Raw genomic sequence first — 22,882 nt, 5'->3', positions numbered from 1 at the left:
AACAAGGGGGGAATGTGTTACTACAGGGGTGAGGGAGGGGAATGTGTTACGCCAGAGTCCAGAGGTGAGGGAGGGGAATAAGGGCCTGATTCAGAGCTGGACGCTATTTGCGCTCCCTCGTTCAGAAAAAGGGTCCGGCTATTTAAATTGCACGCTCGCTCTTTGCGGTCTGTTGACGCCTCTATGTCTGAGCGAGCGAACTAAACATGCGCCCGCTATTTTGTAAAGACGCCCCCTGGCCACTCGCATCCTACGTCATCTCCACTATTTATTTGATTAATCGAGTACATCGAAAGGCATCTGAACTGCTCGCTGTGCTTGTGGTAGGTTTATCCTACCGCAATCATGCGAACAGTTCAGGCTAAGAAACAACCAAGTGACGTGGTCGATGACGCTGCTTTGTTAATTATGCACACCCTTAAAACGCCCGTTTTGACCGTTTGGCACGCCTGCGTTCGGATCACCACTCCCCGTTTTCAAGCCTTCCCCTGTTACCACCCACAAACGCCTCATCCTGTCACTCAAATTAGCAGGCACTCGCTCGATTTTCGACCGCAATGACTGGTTGGCGCATGCGCATTATGACCCATACGCATGCGCAGATGTGCGAACATCGCTCGGAGTGAACGAGCGGCTGCTTACGAGCGGCTCTGAATCAGGCCCTAAGTTACTACAGGGGTAAACAGAGTTAATGTGTAACTACAGAGGTAAGGGAGGGGAATGTGTTACTACAGGGGTGAGGGAAAAAATGTGCTACTACAGGGGAGAGGGAGGGATTGTATTTCTGCACAGGTGAAGGAGGGGAATGTGTTACTACAAGGGTGTGTTAGGTTAATCTTTAGAATGTAATCTCTTACGAGCAGGGCCCTGTACCCTCTTGTGCTCCTCCTTACTTTACTTTCACCTACTTCTTACCCCCCACCAGGGCACCTAACACTTGGTTGCTTACGCTCTGTTGCATATCTAGGTGTTATGGTCACTTATGTATCAATGCAGGGGCAGAACTATGGGAGACAATGGAGGCGCCTGCCGCCGGGCTCCAGCTCTTAAGGGGCACCTTCTCCATTGCCCACAATATATTCACCCCACTTAGGGCTGTAAGTATATACCCGGAGTGTACCTTCATGGCTGCCCAATACATGGCACCCCTTCCTGGATAAGCCACCATACACTAGTGGAGAGCTTTGTGTCAGACCATCCGCTGCTGCCTTCATCTGTTTATAGCCTGTCTGCATGCGCATTGCTACATTACAGTGTCAGCGGCTGTAATGGGGGGGCACCAAATTATAACTTGCCTCCGGGCGTCTGGGATGAACTTACGCCACTGTATCAATGTATATTATCCATGTCCTTGTCCTATTTTTTACTGTAAGTCAGTTGTCAAATTATTTGTTTATGTACTTTGTAAGGCGCTGCGGAACACTTGTGGCGCCATATAAATAAAGGATAATAATGATAATAATAATAAACTGTTACTACAGGCGTGAGGGTGAGATTGTGTTTCTATATAGGTGAAGGAAGGGAATGTCAAATGTATTACAATACGGGTGAGGGAAGGAAATGTGTTACTACAGAGGTGAGGGAGTGCAATGTGTTAGGGCACAGATGAGGAAGGGTAATGTCTTACTATTGCAGTGAGGGAGAGGATGCATTACTATAGAGGTGAAGGATTAATGTGTTACTGGAGTGGTGAGATGGAAATTGAAACAGTAAATATCTAAGGTCTACCCAGGTGAAAACAGGCACAACAGCTAGTGCTTATATACAGGAAGAAGCCCCTATCTACGGTAAATAGGAGAAAATCATACAGTAAAATATATCCCAATCATACAAAGGGCCGTATTCAATTAGTTTCGTGTCCGCGATAAAGTTTGGCATGCCCGACTTTCTGCCTACATTGCGTGTTTTGGACGCGGAAACTTATTGTGCGAGCCCCTGCTATTCGCCATATTCAATTCCAAACCATGCGAAAACGGCAAGCCGCAAAGTCAGAACAGGTGGAAAGTGCTGTCAGAAATGGGGAAATCAGGATGAACCCCCCCAAAAAGATGCACTAACATTGGGGATCAATGTAGATGTGCCCGAATAGCCCTAATAAAGGTATTTGGGGTACTTAAGTTGTTTCAATAGCTTCTTATTAGCGTCTTTGCTCAAGTGGTGAAGAATAGCATTAAACAGTATTTTTTGGTGAAAATAAGTAGTCCTGTCAAATTTGGGGTACCTGAAAATGGGTGCTAGCATATTTTTATGTCTCTAAAGTGCAGTTTTAATAAAAGTAAAATCCTCCGTCATACAAACAACTGCAATCCTAAAAACGCTCGGCCCCTTCTTAGAGCACCCCCACAACCTTATTTCGCTAGTTTTTTAAGTTGTCCCCCCACTTTGTGCTTTTTAGCCCCCAAAATGAAAGTACTTTTTTGGGGTGTTCTTCAGTTGTTTCCTGGAATTTTTGGACACAGTTGTCCTTTGGGGGGCTGTACCAAGGGTTCTGAGTGGTTTCCCCACCATTGCACCCCAAAATAAAAAATTTGCATTTCTTTTCTCCTGCTATTCAGAAGCGAATCTCTTTCGCATATTACATTGCATTGACTTTCCGCGTACGCGAAACCTGGCTGGAATTGAATACGGAGATAAATTTCCGCCATGCGAAAAGCCCCGGCTTTTCGCTTCTAATTGAATTCGGCCCATAGAGTTTCTTATGTTTTCAATCTTTTTCATATACATTTTTTTTTCAATCAAAGCACATGGTTTATAATTTATATTAAATTAGACTCATAATTACAAACCATTTGCATGGTGCTACCAATAAGTAACTATTTAATGGAGTGTCTTTTAGATATGGGAGCAATGTTGTTTTATTCAGCAAAATAAAGCTTTTCAAACCATGTAATATTTTAAAATACATTTTCAAATTTAACACACCATTAAGAAAACAGTTTTTCTGCCAAACCCAAAAACCTGATACACAGGCAGAACATATTATTATAACTCCCTCCTGAAGTCTGATGTTGGTATGCTGGTGTTCACAATTTGAAGGATTAACTATCTGTGGCAAAATAAAACATATAAACGTTAAACCCTTAAAAAGTATGAGCATACTTTGTTTTTAAAATAAACAGTTAGGATATAAGATAGGTGACTGACTCCAGTATCTCTTCAATATATGAAGAGGCGAGTGGATGAAGGTGCTATGTTATGTTTTTTTAATGGATGATGGTGTTATGACCTAGAGATCATAGTAACAATCAGTGGCAGTTGCAAGGTGGAGGCTGCAGCCCTGGCCAAAACTGCCATAGGGGGCACACCCGTGGTTTAAACAATAAAATTAAATCTACCCTGTTCCAAATGCTGCTGCCAGGGATTGTTAAACTAAAGATGCGTACACACGGTACGACGGGGACGATCACATAACGATCAACGATCGTTATCTGATCGTCCTGCATGTGCTGGATCGAGCATCCAGCACATGCAGCAGACCCCCACTACTGTAACGACCCACGAACAACGATCGTGGGTCCCTATAGTAAACAGGCTAATCTGCCTGTTCGCACAGACGACTTTTCGTCAACGACCATACGTGGACGTGCATCGTCCATCGTATGGTCGTTAGCAGGGGCCAGAACCTGTCAGATTTTAACGGTAACGATAGGTTTGCTATCGTTATCCTTCAAATCTGACAGGCTATCGTACTGTGGGCCTGATTCAGACCCGCTCGCGAGCGCTGAGCGCTTGCAAGCGGGTCGATGGTGCCCAAGTGCGCATGCACACGACGTCGTGCGCATACGCGAGACCCGAATAACGACGGCCAAGCCATCGTTATGGGTCTCGCACCAAAGGGGGCGTGCTGTCGATGGTGATTGACAGCACGCCCCCTTTGGTGGGCGTGGCTGCCCAGACGGCGGCATTCCCATGGGAACGCCTACCGTCTGGGGCCGGCCCCACTGACATCACTAGTGATGTCAGTGGGAGTGCTTTTGGCTCTGATAGAGCCAAAAGCACTCCGGGGCTTGCGGCAGCGAGACCCTACCTTAGGGTCTCGTCGCAAGCATGATGGTCACCCACAGCTATGCGAGCGGCCAGGAGGCCGCTCCAAAAAGGAGGAGGGACGGTCCTGATTCAGAGCGAGCGCTCTGTCAGAGCGTCCGGCTCTGAATCAGGGCCTGTGTGTACAGGCCATTACCGGTGATCAGTTAGGTGTCTGTGTGATTGACAGGAACTCTGGATTAGACCGCCCCCAGACTCCTGCATCAGCTAGCTTCCATTGGCTAGTTTTGGCTTTGCTATGAAGAACCATTAGTCTAATACACTTTAGGGGAGATGTTTTACACCTTCTAAACAGTGGAAAAGTGGTAATTTAGAGGAATTGCCCATAGCAACCAAATAGCTTCTAGCTATCATTTATCAAGTACATTTTATAAAACGTTAGGTAGAAGCTGATTTGTTGCTATGGTCAACTTCTCCACTCTTCAATAGATTTGATACGTGTTAGAATTTAGGAGACCAGCAGCTCTCTGTGCTGATTCCTCCATGTTTGCCTGAGCTGGCGGGCTCTCTCTGGAGGCACTACTGAGCGGCTATGCCATGCATATTCCGCCACTGCATGGACGTGCTGCACATGCTCCTGATCCTGCCACAGAACCACTCTGTACCACCACCGCTTAAGTTCTTTAGCAGTGCACCCCGCTGGCCCTAACAGTGCGTAAAGTGCCCGCAGTTGCACCTGGTGCACTGCAAGCCCCAGCAACCCCTGCTTGCTCCAGGCTGTTACTGCATCGACCATTGTTACATGGTTGTGCTACTGCTGCATCTGTTAACCCCTGCTGTTACTAATAAACTTGCAAGCTGTCTCACAGTGGTACTTGCATGGCCTCAATTCCATTCATATTCCGCTGGTGCCTATTGTTCTACGCCACAGGTTCTCAAACTTGGTCCTCAGGACCCCAAACAGTTCATGTTTTCCATGTCTCCTCACAGAATCACAAGTGAAATAATTATCTCCACCTGTTGATCTTTTAAAATGTGTCAGTGAGTAATGAATACACCTGTACACCTGCTGGGTTAAAACGTCACCTGTGTGGGGTACTGAGGACCGAGTTTGAGAATCACTGCTCTACGCCAATAGGACATACCAACAATACATCACCCCATTTGTCCCAAAAGCCTCCTAATGCACAATAGGAAGTGCCAACGAGTAATCATTTAAGGTTTCTTCAAAAAAAAAAAACAACAAATGCATTTTTTTATAATAAGATCAATCCAACCTAACTGTAAAACCATATTTTCACAGTCCACATTAATTGCTTCTGATAAATTATTGTGATTTCATTAACACATTAATTTCTAAACACCATCCGTTCTCACAGATGGCTAATGCATGATCTACAATTCAAATTTGATACTTGTTTGCACTAATGCTTTTCCTTCGTATGGCATTTTGAACAAGAATTAATATGGGTTCTCTTGTCATAGCTATAAACAGATAAACAGATGTCAGCAGTTCTCATGATACCTTAATTTTTGGACTGGATCCTTCACCCATCCATGATGTAAATGTATGTACTTTCACTTCAAATTATTCATAAAAGAAACCACTGCCAAATGCAAGTATCAGACTTGTGATGAAAAAATAATATAATAAACAGTACAATATTACAATTTATAGTCACTTTATATATTCTTTATATCTGCTAATGAAATATACAAATAACTTTTAACACCAATGCAAATATGTAAACTGTTTATACTGTTTTGGGCCTAATTTATTAATGAGTTTTATCACCAAAACGAGTGATAAATGTCACTGTGAATGATAAATGTGCTCCAGCCAATCAGCTCCCAACTGTCAACTGTTAGAAAAGTGACAGTTGGGAGGTGATTGGCTGGAGCACCATTTATCATTCACAGTGAAATTTATCACTCGTTTTGGTGATAAAATTCGTTAATAAATGGGGGCCAACATTCCATCATATTAAATTTCACCAAATTATTGGGATGTTTTCTGTGTTACCTAATGATAATTTTTGGGTCAACTACTAAAGTTGTTTATTTTGTCCAATTGGCTGCAACTCCATCCACCCAATATCTGAATTTACTGTCAGCCATGGAAAAGTATCTGTTATGGGCATCAATGGAGATGAGTACGACTATTGGGAAAATTGCATATTTTGATTGAATGATAATCAAAAAAAGAACTGGCTTTGTGATGCTTCTCCCACAGCATCATTAAGAATGTTTATGCCCTGGAAACAAGGGAGGGATCTATAAAGATCTCTATCCGACTAGACCAATTACACAGAAAAGCCAGTCAATGTCATTTGAACATGGTGTCGACTAAAGGCAGCAGGTTCAGAAAAAATTGTACAGTCCGAGCTTGTTAGATTTGAAACGGAGTAATTGAAATAAGTGGAAATGCGATATTTAAGAGATCTTTAACTAATGCACATGATATTCCATGCGCAAAAACTCTGAAAAAGTAAATATGTTATAAACAAAATATGGAAAGTAATGTGAAAAACTTAATTCTGCCTCTACACTACCTAAAGGATAAATTTTAATTTTTAAATGACGTAGTGTCCCCTCCCCCCACACACACACACAAAGTGCATAAGTAGCACCGAGTTCCTCAGCCAGTCCTGGTTAAAAATGCAGGGACAAAAACATGTAGGGTTCTCCCATATGTTAGGAACCAGCACTGGGCTGCTGAGTCAGTCCTAGTTTTAAAAATAGGGGGGAAAAAAATGCGTAGAGTTCCCCCCATTTTTAAAACCAGCACCGGACTCAATTCCAACCGGGGTGTAATTCCACAGCCAGGGGACCCTTTCACCGGGTCACCCTGGCCAAAGCAGTATCACCCAAAGCCGGTCAGCCCAACCCGGGGATCTCAGGGTAGGTGGGGCCCCCCAATAAAGGAGTTCCCTCTCTCCCGAGCACCACAGCCTTAAGCTGACGCCTGGGGGACTTCGCCGCACCCCTGGGCGGTGGGTGTAAGGATAATAGTGGTGAAATTAGAATGTAAATTATTGTTTTTTACAGTGGAACTACAGGTGCCAGCGTGCCTGCCCTTTGGCATTTGCGGAACTACAAGTGCCAGCAGGCGGCCGGCACCCATACCCACACTGTAAAAAAATTGTTAAAAAACCACAAGACACACACACCTTAGATTTTACAATTTTATTTCATACCTACCACATTCACACATATTTACCTGTGCCAGATGTTGTGTCCCCTTCTCCATGTAGAAATCCACGGATGTACCTGTGAATAAATAATCCTATACTCACCTCCGTCCTGTTGCTGGAAGAAAATAACAGCCGGCCACAGTTGACGTCATGATGTCATAACATGAAGTAGACCACTGGGGACCATAGTTATGTGTGATGCTAGCCAGTTACCTGGCACAGCCGGCCCTGGCCTCTGTCAAATCGTGGTCTTCTGCCCGGTCTTCACTGCTGATTGGTGGGCCGGCCCCTCTTTCGCCCTCACTTGAGTGCCAGGTGAGCCCCAGTCTTCAGCCCACGCACTGCAGCTGCCCCTCCAGCCTCCCCTCGCTGAATCTGGGACAATTTGGCTTCCTGAAAACTATTTTTGGGATGCTTGGATGCACCAGCAAAAACAAGTACCTTCCTGGGAAATCCGGAATGTATAGCATCCCCAGTAGTTGGGGCTACAACATCTGTATTATATACTGGGGTTATTTTGATACCATGTATGGAGCATACACATTCTGATTATTACCTGGCCTAGTAAGAACTAAAAGATGCAGAACAGGTGCGATCCCTTATTAGATTTCAGTACAGCCTTTTCTATTTGACCAGTCAGGTCTTACTAATTAATTTATTCCATTCCCTGCTTTTAGATATATGAGTGATTATATTTTTATTGTTTTGATTTGTATATACTGCTGTTCCATTTGGCTGCTTGTAATAGATGTATTTCTAAATTTACAAAACATAAAAGGACAAGAAAACAAATGTACTTATCCAGGAGCGTAGCTAGACCTATGGGGGCCCCCGTGGAAATGTTGTTATGGGGCCCCCATAGTAAGTCTAGCTACGCCCCTTGGCCAGACCACCTTTATCTTGTGTCAAATAGGACAAGGGATCCCTTTTTTAAAAGTAGAGTGTTTTCTCTTTTAGAAAATGGAAGGCCTTTGAAAATAAACGAAAGAAATGCATTTATTTCCAAATGCAGATTTTGTTTCGAAAACCTACATGTAGAATCCTGCTGTCTGTAATTGTGGAAAGATGGATTTAAGCAAGAACCACAAAGTATTTCTTTGCAGTGTTTATAAAAAAAAGAAGAAAAAAAACACATTAGTTTTTAGTTCATTTCTTGCATTTTTAGAAGAAAAAAATAAACACTTTTTCAGCCATTTTGGTTAAATTTTTTACGGAACAAAAGGACTAAAGGTATTTTCTGAATATGCAGTCTTCTGAAAAATACAAGGTTTAATTTGTGTGGGTACTGCATAAAAATATTAGCGATATTGAGTGGGAGGAGAATGTGATGAGCGCAAAAGTTGAATAATGGGCGCAACATAGGACTGAGGAAACCCTCAGCAGCAAAGAGGTGCTATGATGCAAAAGCAATAATTCCTTGGATTAGCAAGTGGCAGCAGTTCTTTCAATGCATGTTTTGTAAAGGTTATCTGGAAAGATGCCCAATAGTGTATTATTGTCAATATAAATCATTTACCATGCACATCAAATAAACAGTCAAATCAATACATCTCAGCATCTCATGCTATTCTTCCCCACCATATCTTTCCAGAGGAGAATGATTTAAAAGAATATAAAAATTCAAAGAAACAATAAGGTATCTTTGGACAATAGACACTGGTGTAGGCTCATCACCATACAAGTGAATATGGGGTCAATTCATTAAGGGAAAAATATCCCCTGTGATAATTAAGGATTGAACTTGCTGCAAGTTCAATCCTTGTGTAGGAGGCATTCATTATGCCTCCTATACTTAAATATCACTTCCGAAAAGCTGCTCCTTTCGCGGAGACAGCTTTTGGGAAAAAGAGGATATCTTCCCTGCTTCACTGTCTCTTTGCAGTCTGTCTTGAAGCCTTGCATGTGCAGCTTGAAGACAGGCTGTGAAGAGACAGTGAAGCAGCAGGAGTCTAGCCTCCCTTCCCACCTGTGTGCTCACCTGCTCGCTTCCCCAACTCGTCTGCGGCCAACCTTGCTGCCTGTCCCTTTACACCCTGTCTCCCACCGCGGGAGTCTGTGTTAGCCCCGCAGCACCAGTCCCCCACCACCGCTGCTGTGCCTTCTCCATTAGCCACGGCTCAGAGGAGCAGAGCTCGGGGAGCCAGGAGGCAGCTTCAGTAAGATAGGAGGACACAGCAAGGAGGGATCCTTTCAGATCCCTCTGCTGTATCGGGTGCTGTACGCCATTTTAGGGTGGCATACAGTATCGCTGTCAAGTTCCGAAAAAAATGCTTTTTCGAAACTTAATGAATTTCAGAATTTCCACATCCCCATACTATAATATGCGGACTGTGGAAATTACCTGGGGACAGTTGTAACTGGGAGATATCAGTGATATCTCCTGTGTTACTAGAATGATGAATTACCCTGGCACTTAATTTCTACAAAAATAGGTGAAAAACTTAATTTACACCTACTTTTGTAGAAATTAAATGGTGATGAATATACCCCTATGTGCGTTATTAGATTATCGGCTCATCTGAAGTGCCAGAGTCTTTGCTATCTTCTTCTTCAGAGATGCCATCCCCCTATTTCTGAAGCTTTCTTCGGGCAGGAGAGTGTTCTGACTACCTCTACAAGTTTTCTGAAAACGGTATACAATCGGGAAGCCGGCTGCCTTAATACCGGCAGCCGGCTTCCCGACTGTCATATCCCGGCGAGGGATGAAATGCCGGGCATCTAGATGTAGACGCCTGACATTTCCCCAACGCCAAGCGTACAGCCACGGGGGGGAGGGTTAGGGTTAGGCACCCTCAGGGGGACTTAGGGTTAGGCACCCCCCGGGGGACTTAGGTCTAGGCAGCGGGGAAGGGGGAGGTTAAAGTTAGGCACTTAGAAGGGGGATCAGGGTTAGGAACTTGGGGGGAGGTTAGGGTTAGGCACCCCTAAGGAGGGTTAGGATTAGGGGGTTAGGTTAGTTAGTTCTTACCTATCCATGATCGGGATTTCCAGCGCTGTCGGGCTTCTGCTGCCAGGAACTCTGCTGTTGTCGGCCAGGCGCTGCCGGGAATCGAACCGCCGGCCATGCGGCCGGCAGTATTTCATACCGATTCCCTGAAAACATGGTGCTTGCGTCTGAGCGGGAGATAGATGACTCAGGCACTGTGCCTTTTCTGTCTTCTGCACAGGCACTAGCACCATATTTCTGGAGGTGGAGGGAGCTGTTTTACTTATAAAACAGATGGACCTATTGTTAACTTTTTTCCTGAACTTTACCCATTCCTCAGGGGCCAGGCTTTGTCCCATGTGTTCTTCCTATTTAATCTAATTTTTATCCTTCTGTGGTTGACTATAATTAATTATACGTTTGTTAAGCATTGAAATGAGGGATTAACTCATCCTTACATATGGATTCTAGTGGGCTAGAATTAGTTATTCTATCAAATGTTTTATTTCATTTGTAATAGTTTCCTGTTTTCAGGAGTTGGAAAAACAACAAGTTTTGGGAACATCAAATCATTGTTGCATCGTGTTACATTTATAGCATCAGGTTTACGCCAAGCTCCATTAAAGGCTGGAAATTCCCTATAAGAAAAGTACAGTTTGGAGTATATCAGCGAGAATATGATACCCATGGCTGTGCCAAAGAATTGTTCATATTACAATTGTCATCATTTTGTAATATGAACTGGGCAATACGTACAGAAATCATTAAATCTTGTACTTCACTTGTAAAGTACAAAATATAATTAACAGTGTCATGTAATTTTACAGAATAGGTATTTACAGTAGGTTTGTCTGTGGTGAGCTGTTTGATATTGTCCTGTATTTAATAGATCAAAAATAAGTCAATTCCATGTTTTGCCAATTATGGGATCAGGTTGGGTACGGGATCACGGTCATAATACCGACCATGGCATCCCAACATCCAAAGGTAAGTACCCCTACACTAACCCCTAGCCCACCTTTCCCAGAGCCTATCCATAACCCTCCCACCCCGCAGCCTAACCCTCCCTCTCCACAGCCTATTCCTAGCCCTCCCTCCCCGCAGCCTAATCCTAACCTTCCCCTAGTGCCTAACTCTAACCCTCATACTTACCTGCCGGGATCGCAGGCGATGGGATGCTGGTGCGGCATTCTCACCCATCAGGATTCCGGCGCCTGGGTGCACAGAACCGGCATTCTGTGCGCCGGGATCCCAACTACATCCCATTGGATCAATTCTGTCATACAGTACCTCAGATTACATCATGCACCTCTTTTGTATGCAAATCACTCTGTTCTTCTTTTCTTCCAAATTGTTTTACTTTGGGCACCAAGGTTACAGCTTAGTTTATATTGTATTGGTGAACTCTACCACTGTTTCCCAAAAGTGTATGTTTAGTTTCTACTTGCAGAAAGCAGTCCATTAATATGTGTTTATGTTTGCAGCTGTGTATAGGCCTGTGAGTTCTGAGACGTATACTGAAAATATTGCCACTGAGCGTGTGTACCTATTTGTATAGCAAATATTAAGAGCAAGTAAAAGCCACTTGTATACATTCAATTTAATGTATCAATGCTCATTAATTAAATAATATAAATGAATTAACTGATGTGTATATATTTAACTGATTTCCAGAAGCATGCTCTAGGGTAGTTCAACAGAGCTTGTGTGACTGGTATGCATGTCTCCTAGGTAACAGAAATGGTATTTGCAGTATGATTGGTGTTTTTTTATCGGTGGGTAATGTCAATTATATTGTCGCAACTGAAATGCTATGTATTTAATTTGAGGGAATTTTGTTATGTCAGGATCACGTTATATGTGTTGTAGAGATGTGGAGATGGCTACAGCTATATGTAATAAAGGGGAAGGGAATAGCTAATTAAACTTCACATTTTCACAATGCTGCAGTGGAAAGTCAGTGTAAAAATAAACAATCTATTTTTCCATGATGCTTCTTCTATATGTCCTTTTATTGAGTACAATTATCCTTCAATTGTTCCATTTTAGGTATTTGGAATGTTGGCTATTAGATATACTATGCCATTTGTTTGTTTAATTGTACAAAAGAAAAACAGTGATGCTTGTGCATCCAAATAAATCCTATCCATTAAACTCCATTAATCAATTAGAGTTTTTTAATTTATTTTGTGGTTGCATATGCTTTAATATCTGTAGAAGTTGGTAGATCTTTTCTGGCCCCTCCAATCTGAGTGCCACCCCCACTCCCCCTTAATCCGGCTCTGTGGCTGCCCACTCCCCCTTAATCTGGCTCTGTGGCTGCTAGGCTAGGAGGCAGGCAGAGACTGCTGCTACTATGGTTGCAGTGTTAGGGATCGCGGGGGCAGCAGATTTTCGTATCAGCAGTCCCTGCACCAGATCAATGCTGAATTGCACATGTAGATAAGTAACTATAGCCACAACTTGCTGCAAGTTAAATACTTAATTATGGGGGGCCAATAGCCAAATAGGCCCCCGAAAATGCATAGGCACCATAGTGTCTTAAAAACTGAAAATACAATCATATGTTAAGTAATGGGTATCTTACCTTCCCTTTATAACAAGTATCACACAATAAAGAGATGAAGAGTAGAGATTTTTTAAGTATGCAGATTACTACATTGTAATATACTAAACTAATCATAAATCGATCATTAAATTCAGCTATTTATTTGACTGTAGCAAAGAAACCCAAAAGTTACATTTGTCTCATTGCGTTACCTGCTATTTATATTTCAATGGCATTGTGCCCGTCTACTACTTAAAAGCTGAATGGGTTTGAGCTCATTCAACTTCTTTCCTGTGAAACACTGTACGCTGATTAACCACATAAAAGACATGGCATCAGCAGAAATATTCGTTTCTTTACACTGGGAAAACCAAAGCCGGGCCTCATAAATCTGATCACTTTGTCAGTAAGTGTTTCATTTGGTTATTAGTTAATGGGATCCCTACACAACAGAAAAAAATATTTAAATACAAAGGGTTTTTTTTATATGTCAAGCAGATGTTCATGAGTTGTTTGCACTTCTTAAAATGTTTCTATAGTGATTTGTGAAACTAATCCGAAAGAAAGAATGTATTTTCTCGACCAAATGTAAAGACATTTATTCACACATATGAAAGTGATACATAGAGGTGAATTTAATTAGCGGTTAACGCACTCTAAAGGTGCCTACACACTAGGCGATGTGGTCACGATGCGATATCGTGTCTGATTTCCCCTTGAACTCTCCCCAGCAGCTCCCTGGCAGTCGTGGGCATGATTTGGTGTTAAAAACTGCCCATTGTGACAAACAATCTATCGTGTCTCCTAACTATTCCAGTGCATCGTGACTGAGATTGTCAGATCTGCCCTACAGCACGGCAGATCTGAAGCTGTGATGTACGACCTGCGGGGACGGGCATCGGCATCGTGATCATGAGTGGACACTCACGATTTGGGCATATTTTACATGATTTGTCGTCACGATGCGTTGGAATCGGGCAAATCGTGTAACATATCGCTAAGTGTGTAGGCACCTTATCCCACTGATTCTGTGCATGTGCAGAACGGGTCTTGCGATCTCGCTCGCAGACCCCCCCTAGCCGCAGAATGATTGAGACATTTGGGTGGCGTGCCTGATCACCGTTCTGGGAAACGTGGGCGTGTCGCCCCCATTTTTCGGGAGGAATGAGCAGTGGCGTCACTAGGATAGGGCCAGCAGGGCACGTGCCCTGGGCACTTTGGGGCCGACAAAGCGCGTTGGGGGGGGGCCCGCCAGCCACGGTACCGGCCCGGCATAGTTGCCCAGTGTAGTGTGGTCAGCACTACACATTTGCACAGGACCAGCGCTAGGCTTTCTTGCGCCCAGTACCGGTCCTGTGCTCCACAGCCGAGCCCCCTCCCTACCCCTGAGCACTTACCCAATAACGCCAGGCGGTGGGTGGGAGGCGGGCACAGCCAAGCCCCTTCCCTCCCCGTGAGCCCTTACCCAGTCGTGCCAGGCGGAGGGTGGGAGGCGGGCTCAGGCTGTGCATTTTTGCACAAACATCGCACACATCTATTCGCACACATCTATTCAAATCCCTTCTGCTGTGTTTACTTACCTCCGGCGTCTCTGGCTGTCACTGGCTCCCTCGTGTGCTCTTCTGCCGGTGGGAGCTTGTGCTGCAGTGGCACCGGGGGGAGGTTAGGAGCAGCATGGGTTCAGACGGTCAGACCCCGTCGGCGGGTTGGGGGGGGTCAGCTGCAGACACCGGCGGGCATGGAGGGAGGGGGGCTGACACTGACTCTAGCGGGGGGGAGGGCCGGCATTGACTGGGCGGCCACAGGGGGAGGGAGTGGGCTGCACTGGCACTGGCGGCCGCAGGGGGAGGAGGGTCCAGCAATGACACTGGCGGTCGCAGGGGCGGGGAACTGGCAATTACACCAGCAGCCGCAAAGGGAGGGGGCTGCACCGGCACTGAAACCGGTGGGGGGAGGAACCCAGGAATGCCCCGGCCCTCACTGTTGTAAAATAGGAGCCGACTGCAGACATGCCTAAAAAAGTCTTAAAAAAATAAATCAGTCTTGTAAAATAGGAGCTCAGCCATTTATTGTTAGTGCTACGCATGCGCTGTTTGAAAAAAAGCTGGCGGAGATTCCCGGGAGGCACAGCTGAAGGTGAAAACTATCTCACTTCCGAAAAGCTGTCTCCGCAAAAGGAGCAATTTTTCGGGAGTGAATATTTTACAATTGAAAACTAAATTATTTAAAGTGAAAACCATTTCATGATGAACAGGCTCCAAAATCATAACATGATATTAAACAAATGGATAAGATTTTCCTATTCTTTTTTCTACTCATCAGTATATGAAACATATATTATTCAAGCAGCTGTTTTATGCCATTTTTTTATTTTTTTTATTTTGATGGCGTATAATTCCTCCTCATACTGTATAATACAGGTCAATTTAAATAAATATAATTTTCTTGCACTATACAGTATATGTAATACAAAAACATTTTCCCAGAATAGCACATGAATAACTCTATAACCCAATAAATTATATATACTATTTTTTTTTATTTTTAAATTAATGTTTTGTTCTGTTGAACAGCAGACACACATATAATTGCATTAATGACCAAAAATGTGTTGGGGGCAAGTTCTGGTTTTAGGTGTAGTTGAGATTTTGCCTTGGGCATAGCTTACAGACAATAGCTCTCCAACAGGGACAGACTGCAGCTGAAACACCCATATTCTCTCCAGACTTGTTTAAGCATAAAATGCTGTTTGTAGGTGAGTAGACATTTTTTTGGAGAGGACACTTCATTGCAAATGTATTTTCAAATTAATTTACTACAATTATTATAAATTATATGAATAACTAAATATGTTTAACTACTTTGCTGCTGGATGGTTTGCAACCCCCAGGGCCGGTTCTAGACATTGTGGAGCTCAGGGCGAAGGTTCCCAGTTGCGTCCCCCCCCCCAAAAAAAAACACGCGCGCTTCCGGAAAGGGCGTGTCCTTGGGCTTCCCCCAAGCTCTCCCCTACTGGTGAACAATTGCCATGTGCAGTAATGTGCCTTACACAGTATGTCTTACACAGTAATGCCCTTTATAACACATTATGCCACATGCAGTAATGACCTTTATAACACATTATGTGATACACAGTAATGGCCTTTATAACACACTATGGCCCTGATTCAGAGCCGGACGCTCTGACCAGAGCACTCGCACTGAATCAGGGCCCACCTCCATTAATATGGAGCGTCCTCCTGGACGCTCGTATAGCTGTGGGTCACCACCCACAGCATATACGAGCGTGCAGGATGATGGTCGCGATGGTCTTGACCATCGCGACCATCGAAACTGCGAGCAAAAGCCTGCGGTTGAGTTTTTCAACCGCAAGGCCAGGAGTGATTTTGGCTCTATCAGAGCCAAAATCACTCCCACTGACATCACTAGTGATGTCAGTGGGGCCGGCTTCAGACGGTAGGCGTTCCCCTGGGAACGCCTCCGTCTGTCAGGCACGCCCCCGGCACGCCCACCAAAGGGGGCGTGCTTGTCAGTCAACATCGACAGCACGCCCCCTTTGATGAGACACTCTGAGCGAAGGAAAGTCCTTCGCTCGTCGGGTCTCGCGCATGCGCACGACGGAGCTCCCTCCGTCGTGCGCATGCGCAGTGCAGACCATCGACCCACTTGCGAGCGGACAGCCGCTCGCGAGTGGGTCTGAATGAGGGCCTATACCACATGCAGTAATTCCCTGTATAACACATTATGTGACACACAGTAATGGCCTTTATACCACGTTAAGCCACATGCAGTAATGCCCTGTATAATACATTGTGCCACACACAGTAATTCTCTTTATAATGCATTAGCCCCAATTCAAATTACGCCACACAGTAGTCCCTTATTTATGTTATGACACACAGTGGTGCCCCTTGTACACAATTCCCAAATTAGTGCCCCTTATACACAAGGCCCACAGTAGTGCCCCTTATACACAAGGCCCACAGCAGTGGTGCCCCTTACACAATGGCCCTGGCAGTGGTGCCCCCAGTAGTAGGTCCCCCATTGGTAATGCCCCCAATAGTAGTGCCCACAGTAGTAATGTCCCCTATAGCAGTGCCCACAGTTGTAATGCCCCCTATGGTAGTGCCTCCAGTAGTAATTCCCCCTGTGGTAATGCCCCCAGTAGTAGTGCCCGCATTAGTAGTTCCCCCAGTAATAATGCCCCCCTATAATCGTGCCCGCAGTAGTTATGTCCCCTATAGTAATGCCCGCATTAGTGCCCACAGTTGTAATGCCCGCATTAGTAGTGCCGCCAGTTGTAATGCCCACAGTTGTAATGCCCCCATTAGTAGTGCCCCCAGTAGTAATGCCCCCCTATAGTCGTGCCCCCTATAGTAATCCCCCCAGTAGCAATGCCCGTATAGTAGTGCCCCCAGTGCTGGTGCTTCTGAAAACATTTTTTTTAATTCAAACACAATACTTACCTTAAGCCCCGCTCCTGCATCTGCTGCCGTCCGGTCCGACCGCAGCTCCACGGATCTATGGGAGAGATGTCCCTCCCATAGTGCTCTCTGCGGGAGCCGAAAGCCAGAGCTCAGGAGTGAGCTCTGGCTTTCGGCTGCCGCTGCAGGGGGGGAGCCAGGCGCCTGCTGGTGACAAATCTCAGTGGGTGCCCGGCAAATGGAGCCTCCCTGCGGCGGCTAGCGGGGGGAAGGGACCGGCACTGGGTTTTTTATGTTTTTTTTTCTTGTGGGATTTATTTTTATTTTTATCCTTCTGGGGACTCAGTGGCGCCCTCTAGGGGCCGGCGCTTCGGGCGACGGCCCTGTTAGTCCGCCCCTAGAACCACCACTGGCAACCGCACTACTGCAAGTTCCTATGATTGGAATTGTAGTGAGGAATGTGCTCCTGCACTGCCTCCCTCCAGTATCCTGTTAGTTACACTGGTCCGGCAGTCACAAGGACCCACCGGAGCTCATTCAGAAGGGGCCCGACCTCTGACATGCTCTACTGCTTATACGCAGCCATGACAGTCTGTTTTCACCTGACTAACCCTTTACACAATGGTTGCATTGGCTGTTGTCAGCTGACAGTGTCCTCCAATGGACTGCTACCTTAGGGTATATAACCGGGCTCTGGACAATAGGAAGTTGTCTGTACAATGTTGTTACTTCCAGTGTAAACTTGTTGTTGCAGCGTTCCAGATTCCAAGCTCCATACCTTCTAGTGACTTGTTCCTACTGTTTTTCACAGTGTGTGTACTCAGAACGTCTTCTGAGTACAATCTGTTAGAGTCATCTCCTGTGCTAGCTCCGCGGCTGAATCCTCAGCGTGTGTACTTAGGGCCTGATTCAGAGCCAGACGCTCTGACCAGAGTGCTCGCTCTGAATCAGGGCCCTCGTACATGAAAATGGAGCGGCCTCTTGGGCGCTCGCATAGCTGTGGGTGACCACCCACAGCTATAGCGAGCGTCCATGATGATGGTCGCGATGGTCAAGACCATCGCGACCATCGGGCTTGCGACGGAGACCCTGCGGTAGGGTCTCGCTGCCGCAAGCCCTGGAGTGATTTTGGCTCTATCAGAGCCAAAATCACTCCCACTGACATCACTACTGATGTCAATGGGGCCGGCTTCAGACGGTAGGCGTTCCCATGGGAACGCCTACATCTGGCAGCCACACCCCCGGCACGCCCACCAAAGGGGGCGTGCTGTCAATCAACATCGACAGCACGCCCCCTTTGGTGCGAGACCCGGAGCGATGGCTACCCCGTCACTAGCCGGGTCTCGCGCATGCGCACGACGGAGCTCCCTCGACCCGCTTGCGAGCGACATGCGCTCGCGAGCGGGTCTGAATCAGGCCCTTAGTACCATCTCATGATACCAGTCTCCTGTGTCAGTGCTGCGTCTGAGGCCACAGAGTGCATACTTAGTACATCATCCAAATACCAGTTCATAATACTTATCTCCTGTGCCAGTTCTACATCTGAAGCTACAGTGTGCGTACTTAGGGCTGATTCAGACCCGCTCGCAAGCGATATGCGCTCGCAAGCGGGACGTTGTTGGGGCATTGCGCACACGTGGTGTGCGCAACCCCGGAGCGAGTGAGAAATTCACTTGCTCCGGGGCTCGCTACAAACGGGACGGCTGTTGATGTTGATCGACAGCTCGCACCGTTTTGTAGGCTTTGGCCAAACGGAGGCGTTCCCGAAGGAACGCCTGCTGTTTGAGGGCGGCCCTACTGATATCACTCGTGATGTCAGTAGTTGAGCTTCCTGCTCTATTAGAGTAGGAAGCTCACTGGGGCTTGCGGGAACGAGACCCTACCACAAGGGTCTCGTCGCAAGCCCGATGGTCGCGATGGTCACCCACAGCTTAGCGAGCGGCCAGGAGGCCGGCTCCAAAAAAAAAAAAAAAACGCCCTGATTCAGAGCTTCCGGCTCTGAATCAGGGCCTTAGTACATCATCCAAGTACCATCTACTGATATCAGTGCCAGCTCTGCGTCTGAAGCCATCGAGACGCAATAGGTGAGTGTTTGATTTGGTTATTTATGCCCTGAAGAAAATGTTTACAGAAACATTGAATTGTCGGTGTACGCTGGTCTCCTGTGTTGTGTTGCAATGAGTGCCGCCTGTCCACTCTACGTTTTATATATATATATATATATATATATATATATATACACACACACATATATACACATATGTATATACACTGAAGTATTAAACGTCATGGGATAGATGCCTAGTATTGTGTAGGACCCTCTCTAGCCTGGTGAAGTGCAGCAAATTGACGTGGCATCAATTCCACAAGTGGACAGAAAGGTATTGACCCATGTCGTATGGATAGCTTCCCACAGCTCCTTGATATTTGTAGGTGCAGGATCTTGGGATGCTTGATTGGGTTCAAGTCAGACGAATGTTGTGGCCACACCATTCATGGCAACGCTCCAGAATGCCCCTCAAGACAATTCTAAACAAATTGGGGCTGATAACACGGTACATTATCCTCCTAGAATATTCCATTGTTGTGGGGGTACATCAAATACATGAAGGGTTGCAAGTGGTCATCAAGCAATGCAACATATCGGTCAATGACGTGTTCAGGCAAGACAGTGGACCCAACCCATGCCACTTGAACACACCCCACACCATTTTGGAATCATCACAAGCCTGCACGATGCCTTGTTGACAACTGGGGTCCATGGCCTTGTGGGGTCTGCACAACACACCTGAACCCTACCATTAGCCTGAAACAACTGGAACCGCGACTCATCAGATCCCACCACATATTGCCAGTCCTCCAGGTTCCAAAGAGCAATGTCACGAGCCCAGATGAGGCGCTGTGTCCAGTGCCGTAGTGTTAACAGGGGCATACTGGTAGATCTTCTGCTCCCATATCCCATGGAAGCTAAAGAATGCTTCAATGACCTGCTGGATATGCGTCTGGTACCTCCTGCATTGAATGCGGATGTGATTTGAGACAGTGTTGTCTGCGACCACTGATAATTCTGGCCAGACACTGCTGGCCACGATCATTAAGTAGCCATGGGTGACCACTGCGCTGTCCACGGTGGGTGGTAATGCCTTCCATGAGGTATTCCTGCCACACACGAGACATGGTAGATTGAGGAATGTTGAATGTCCGCACAACTTCGGAAATGTAATGACCCATTTGACGGGCACCCACTATCATACCTATTTCGAACTCGTCGAATACACATCACCTTACCATGAGCAGTCTAGCTAGTGTTCAAATTGACTAACGGGATGTCAGATTACAACTGATGCAAGTCTGGGCATTTCCAAGATGTCACAATACGGTGACGCCACCTACCATTACCTTTACATTCTGCTATCCCTTGACTTGTGGCACTTCAGTGTATACAGATTTACAGTACACTGCATCACATAACCATCCAGGAAAATACCTGATGATGTCATTTGCCCTCTGCTCCATGGGAGGTTTCTGTCCTCCATGAGCTCGCCTTACTGTATGGCTGTTAGGATCCTGACTATTTCTCTCATTTGTTATTAGGTTATCTTGTGACTTACCTCGGCCATTTGTCCTGTGGTTCAGGATATTCTGATTTGCCTGGGAAGTCTGCTCAGCATGCAGGCTGCTACACCGCCAGTGTGAGCTTTAATCAGTGTAATGGCATTTTTTGCCAATTCAATGCCCTTCTGGGTGTCTTTGATTTCTAAGATACACATTCTATTATACACTCTGTGAGGTATCATCTATATTTACTCTCCATCAATTTAATATTTCAGAAAGCTACACACACAGAGTGCCTGAAACCAAGTGACATCAGGCAAATAATTAGGTGGTGAAGAGAGGGTGGTACATTTACTGTGCCTACCTTGTTTCATGAACGGTAAACTTGGAGGTGAACATGTCCGAGCAATACACTCTAGTAGAATTTAATTCCGATAATATATTTTTATTCTGGGGACCTAAATTCACCAAGCTCCAAAACTACAACATTTTTGGAACGTGGCAGCGGGAACCTATGACTGTTTCTGACTAGTTCTCTCTTGTGCAATGGTTTGAAACGCCAGTGCAAAGTTTCATTGCTACCATAGTAGCAGTTTTAGAGATGGCTGCGGAACAATGTAGAATTGCTATGGTCATTTAGTATTCACCATTGCAACTCACAGAGAGGTGGATACTAAATTAGCACTGTCACTGGCAGTGATGACCCCAGAGTCTCTTACTTCTCTTTTTACTGAAATTGATAGCTGAGTGCACACTGCTTTTTTATCAGTTGATTAGTTCTTCTATTTTTAAAGATAATAGTGGTGATCTTTAGGACATACATAACATATACTGTAGGAGTTAGCTAGCACTTACCTAACAAAAATTGTTGATGGAAGTTGAGCCAGTAGGAAGCTCGTCTCTAGTACAAATGTCTAATATCTACTGTTTGATAACAAGATGGTATAATTTGTTTTCCAAACCAGGTTTGTTGAAATGATTGACAAGTAAACAACAATGCTAAAACTTTTATCCATAGTGGATTGCTGGCACCCATATGCCGAAGTTTTTACAAGAGCTGGCACTACTGGGGGTTGCAGAGCCTCCTGTCGCGGATCCCCTCTATCCAGCCCAGGAGCTCCCTTAGAGCATGTACATTGTGAAAGGTAAAGAGGTCGTTCACCCAGCAATAAACAAATGGAGAAACACCCAGTCGAACCCTGCAGCTAAGAAAGCACTTTGTATCCTCTTATTTGAAATCTCGCCTGACAGGCCATTAGCACAGACTCTCTGAATTGTACCAGAAAGATCCCCTGTGGATTTAACTGATCTCTGCAGAAAAACAGAAGCAAGTTTACAGTACTTGTTATTTTTTAAAACCTAACTTTATACTTCACTGCTGAAGTCAAAACAAATATATGCATGTACCGATAATTGCCAACTAGATCATGCTTTATAATTAGTGAAACCATCACAATTTTTCCTACAAAGCAAATAAGCAGCTACAAAATGTTTATTATTCAATGAAACATAAAAAAGATATATAAAAGACACAGACTAGAAATACATAACGCACATTTTCATTGTGTTTCTCTATAGAGATAATATATTATATATTGAGGCACTGTTAATATTGGTATAGTCAGTGCTTAAAGTGGTCATACAGAAGTGGTGGAACTCACCCCCACTTGGTGCTTTTTCAATAAAGGCACAGGCACGTGCTGAATAAAAGGGCGTGGTCTCAAGAGAAAGGGGCGTGGTTACACAATAGTATTTCCAATTCAAATTGCGCCACACAATAGCAAAATCTTGATTCACATTACACCACATAGTAGTGTCCCTTATTCATGTATGACCCACAGCAGTGCCCCTTTTACACAATGCCCACATTTGTGCCCCTTATACAGAATGCCCACAGTATTAGCGCCTCTTATACAATGCCGACAGCAGTAGTGCACCTTACACATAATGCCCACTTATGCAGTGCCCCCAGTAGTGGGTAGTGCCACTTATGCAGTGCCCACAGTGGTAGTGCCCCTTATGCAGAGCCCACAGTAGTGGCAGTGCCCCTTATGCAGTGCCCCCAGTAGTGGTAGTGCCCCTTATGCAATGCCCACAGTGGCAGTGCCCCTTATGCAAAGCCAACAGTAGTGGTGCCCCTTATGCAGTGCCCCCCAATGCAGTTGCCACTATGCAATACCCCATTAGTAATCCTGTAATAGTGCCCCCAATAGTAGTGCCCCTTGTAGTAATGCCCCCTGTAGTAGTGCCC

At 45.3% G+C, this 22,882-nt stretch overlaps 1 protein-coding gene across 2 annotated transcripts in view; it reads right to left on the bottom strand.

The window, feature by feature from the left end:
• SOBP (sine oculis binding protein homolog) overlaps positions 1-22,882 on the bottom strand; it is a 212,192-nt gene that overhangs the window by 34,907 nt on the left and 154,403 nt on the right. The window lies entirely within an intron of this gene.

The sequence above is a fragment of the Taudactylus pleione genome, unplaced genomic scaffold (genome assembly GCF_031769625.1).
Source record: "Taudactylus pleione unplaced genomic scaffold, aTauple2 ptg000046l, whole genome shotgun sequence".
Taxonomy (NCBI): Eukaryota; Metazoa; Chordata; class Amphibia; order Anura; family Myobatrachidae; genus Taudactylus; species Taudactylus pleione.
Note: the sequence above shows the minus strand (reverse complement) of the source record. Positions and strands in the feature narration are given on the sequence as shown.